The sequence below is a fragment of the Mus pahari genome, chromosome 10, assembly GCF_900095145.1.
Source record: "Mus pahari chromosome 10, PAHARI_EIJ_v1.1, whole genome shotgun sequence".
Lineage (NCBI taxonomy): Eukaryota > Metazoa > Chordata > Mammalia > Rodentia > Muridae > Mus > Mus pahari.
The window spans coordinates 60,619,745-60,624,808 of record NC_034599.1 but is presented as its reverse complement, the minus strand read 5'-3'; positions in this window follow the sequence as shown (position 1 = coordinate 60,624,808).

Here is a 5,064-nt window from a genome sequence, read left to right as displayed (position 1 = left end):
AGGCAGATTTCTGAGTTTGAGGCCAGCCTGGTCTACAGAGTGAGTTCCAGGACAGCCAGGGCTATACCGAGGAACCCTGTCTTGAAAAAAAAAAAAAAAAAAAAAAGTTCTTTTAACTGAAACGCAACAGAGCTGAACATAGCTAACCACCACTAAGCTTGCATCAATGTTGTAGCTGAGGCAGGGATGCAAGCCCACCCTGGCTCAGTTCTCAGGGAGTCCTCTCCGGGGATTCCAACTGGGGTTCTAAAACATGCTACAGTATTTGAGAGACTAAGCTCCTGCAGTGGTGTCCTCAACTGCACATCATTACATATCCCACCTCTTGCCTTCCTCAGAGAATACTTCTCAACTCTTAGTTTTAGAAACAGTTACTGGACAAGGACAGGCTCTATTTTCTACTTTAGACAAAGTTATTGTGATTTCCCCTAATAAAATAATAAGAAACAGAATACCAATGTCCAGGCAAACAAAAAAAATTTTTTTCAGGAGTTCCCCAAACCCCATCTGAGAGGCTCCCCCTCTTAACCCTTTGTTGAGGTTCTGTAGGGGTACCATAAAGGCTGGGATACTGGGGAAAATAGCTGACTGCCTGGCTAGTGTACACTGGTAGAACTATCCCAAGAACTAAACAAATCCCATCTGTGACAATAAGAAGATATCTTGCATACTAGAACTGCTTGGATTTACAAAACAACTAGATCACCAAGGGCCTTGCAACTCTAGAATTCTGCTGCCAGACTTCTTCTGAGTTAACTGGACATAAACCTTACATTCCAACCAGCATCCCAATTCTTAACTAATTCATGATCAGAAATGGCAGAAACAATAGGCCACCCCTAGAAAGGATCACAGTTTAGTGATGGAGGGGGGGCAGGGGCACACACTCTTTGTTTTCCAAGAAATAATCCCTAGAGTCTACCCTCCTTTTCCTACACTAATCTGTAAACCTGGGATACTTCTGGTTTCCTTATCAATAAATGCAACAAGTCCACACCTTGATAACAGATCACCCCCGTACTCTCCCCCTCTCCCCCCCCCCGCCACCGGTCTATCTGTGTGTCTCTGTCTCTCTGTCTCTGTCTCTCTCTCTCTCTCTCTCATACACACACACACACACACACACACACACACACACACACAGGATCATCGCATACTAGCTTTGTCCTCTCTAAAAACCCTGTAGAAGTAGGCATGTGTCCAGGACCAGTTCCCCAACTGAGTAGACATGACATGAGATCACTAAAAAGTATCTTTGCTGTCCATTATAATACACTGATTAGTTACCTAAATGTCAGATTACTATACTCAAAATATCTGATTGTCATTTCTGAAGGGATGAGTAATGGACATAGCAATTATGGAACATGAAACTGCCTGGTAACAACCTTCTCTTCTGATAGTGTTCAAATGATTTATCAAAATCATGATGAATTTAAAAGAATTTGAAAGAATTTAAGAACAAGAGAATTGCCCCCTCTTCCCCCTCCCCCATCCCAGGTTTCTCTGTGTAGCTCTGGCTATCTTGGAACTCCGGATCTGTTGGCCAGACTGGCCTTGAACTCAAGAGATCACCTGCCCCTGCCACCTGGGTGCTGGGATTGAAGGTGTGTTACCAACCGATGGCCAGCTTGAGAATGTGGATTCTTAAAGACAAGTCTCTAAGACAAGATAGAAAAGAGTTCATGGGGAGGGGGGAGGGGAGGGTATAGGGGACTTTGGGGATAGCATTTAAAATGTAAATGAAGTAAATACCTAATAAAAATTGGGGGAAAAAAGATTTCATATTCAATTTGGTTTTATTTCAGCTTTTGCCAATCCTTCCACAGATTTTAGTCACTCCACTAGGGGGCAGAAAGGACTCAATCCCTTACACCAAAAAGATGATTTAAATTTATTCTAGCATGAGATGGAGGAGAAGGCTCAACAGGTGAAGACTTGCCACCAAGCCTGAGGACCTCAGTTCAATCCCTAGATCCCACATGGAAGAATGAACTAGTCTTTGGTCCTCCATACACTATGTACACACACAATAAATTAATATAACTTAAACATTTTTTTTTTTAAAGTTTAAGGCCAGAGGCTCAAAAAAGATAGAGTAAGAGAAGTCAACTCTATATACTGTACCCAGACATCCAGCTGACCCAGTCCCGCTTTTGAGAAGAGCAAATAGACCATACTGGAAATGAAGGTGTCTGGTATTCATATCCAAGGCAGCTCAAGACACTGGAGCTTAGAGCTATGTTAAAGCCTCTTGTTTCCTCAGCTGGTAAAGGACCTTCCCCTGGAAACACACCTTAGATCACCTATATACAGTTCAGTTACTGCTGCTATTTCACAGAGTCAGTGAGGACTGGGACAGAGCAAAGTGGGAATGTCTGCCTAGTATAGACAGAGCCCTGGGTTCGATTCCCCAACAATCAATGTGTCTGTGAACCTACTATCTGAAACGCCTCTAGCCAGCCACAATTTCATATGGCTATCAAAAGACAATGTATGTAGAGCAGAGGTATACAGAGGAAATGATAAGTCAAATTTTCATCACTGAAATCATATTTTTAGATCTTGATGGCGTTTACTAATTAAAAGAATTAATCTTTTTTTCTTGCCTTAAACTCACCATGTACATGAGGATGACCCCGAACTTCTGATCCTCCTGCTTGTTCTACCTCCCAAGTGCTAGGATTAAGGTGTGCACCTCCACACCAAAGCTATCAAATATCTTAACAAAGGGCTTCCAGGGCTGGCGATGTAGCTCAGTGGTAGACCACCTGCCTAGAATGTAAAGGCCATGTGTCTTAGGGAGCCCCAATACCACAAGAAAAAGGAAAAACTCAGCAAGTGCTCATTTGTAGGTCCCAGTTCTCTGGAAGCTGAAGCAGGAGACTGCTCTGAGTTGAAAGCTACATGGTGATTTTAAGGGTGTAAGAACTTGTCTCAAAACAGTCCAAAAAGCTTCCAACTGACTTTGTCATCTCCCCCCCACCCCCGCCCTTTTTTTTTTTTTTTAATTTTACTTTGCTCAAACACAACCTAATCTAATACTTGGAATTCAAATTCAGCTTTTGCCAATCCTTCCACAGATTTTAGTCACTCCACTAGGGGGCAGAAAGGACCGCTTAGTTTAGTTTAGTTTAGTTTAGTTTAGTTTAGTTTAGTTTTAGATAGATTAGTTTTTCACTCCAATGAAGTGGTCTGCTCCCTTTCATCCCCACCACCTGTCAGAGGGGATCATCAGCTGGCCTTGGTAGTATCAAATGAAAAGACACAAAAATAACACTCCAGGTATTCTACATTCATTCCCTCCACTTCTGACCCACTCCTGTCTGTCTCAGATCCTGCTTCACACAATACCCAAGGCAGCCTCAACTCCCTCACATGGGTGGTTTGTACTCTAGGGCTAGGAACATCTCTGATGATTAATCCTTATGTAAAGCAAGACTAATCCAGAACTACAAGCACACTTAGCAATAAGGATGCAGGAAGAAAGGTAGATAGTGTCAGCCACCTTCAATCTACAGTGACCACAGAGAATGATTTCCAACTGACAATTCTTCTCTGCATCTGAGAGAGAAGCCATGTATGGTGCAATGCATTAGTCAATTAAGTCACTTCATCAGAGCTGTTACAAGCTCCAAAAGGAGTCTCCACAATCAGAATGATTATAAGAAAATGACATCACCACTCTGAATCATAGGCTGAAAGCAAAAATAGATTTTAGTTGATTTTCTACAAGAAACATACATCTGATCGCAGCCCTAATGTCTGTACCAGACGTTTGCTAATCACACAACTGACGCTGGCACATCTGCCAACGACAGGCACAACCCTATTGCCACTTGTGGCTGCTGGATAGCTAATAATCAATGGTATTGCACTGTAAGATATTTTTATATTTTAAAGTCTTCAGTGTAGTTTATACTGTTAGCTCTTCATATAGTCCAGCCTCCCCTCTGAGGGCAGGATTACATCATTGTTTATATACTAGCAAAGGCCCAGGAAATTTTCTTAAAGCTTCTCTTACACAAGACATTTGTTGCTGTTGTTTGCAGGAAAATATCTTGCTCGTCTACTGAGCCATTAGAGTCTACTCTATAACTTCCTTCCTGTTTTCTTTTCCTTCTGTTATAGTTTGCTACCAACGTCTTATTGAGTCTACTCTATAACTTCCTGTTTTGTTTTTGTTTTTTTCTTCTGTTATAGTGTGCTACCAAAGTCTTATTGGCCCTGGCTAGTCTAGAATTCACTGTTTCAGGCTGGCCTGAAACTTAATAGAAATCTATCTACCACTGCCTCCTGGGATTAAAAGCCTGTGTCACCAAACCCAGCCTTATCACTTCTGTTTGTTGGTTTCCTTTTTCAAGACAGGTCTTCTCTGTGTAGCCCTGGCTGTCTTGGAACTTGCTTTGTAGACCAGGCTGGCCTCAAACTCAAAGAGTCCACCTGCCTCTGCCTCCTGAGTGCTGGGGTTAAGTGTGTGTCACCATGCCCTGCTTATTTTTATGTGTGTTGGTATTTTACCTCTGGAGACCAGAAGGTAGCTTTGGATTCCCTAGGGTTGATATTACATATGATTATGAACTACCATGGGGATGCTAGACACTGCGAATTGAACCTAGATCCTCTGAAAGAAAAGCCAGTGCTCTTAACCACTAAGCCATGTCTCCTGTCCCAGTCCCTATCACTTTCAATGAGCCTTGCAAATCTAACCACTGCACTCCAGTTCAGAAAGGAATGAATGGTTTTTCCCATAAATGCTCATTTGTAACAGGCCTCTGCCCTACTCCTCAGTCTCCTTCATATATAAGCACAGCTCTAGAGCTAAATTTGGGTTTCTTGGCAGAATGGGGAATTGCTATTAATAGTCCCCATTGCTTTCTAAAGCATATACCCAATTTAGGGGTGTTTCTGATTATATTAGCTGTCCGTCTCCCTACTGCCCCACACTCATCAAGCAAAACTGATGAGAAAGGAGAATTAACAATATCAAATTATTTGGAAAGAGACAGAAATTACATTACAGAGGAAGCCATGCAGTGAAAATACTATAGGTAGCCCCTAAAA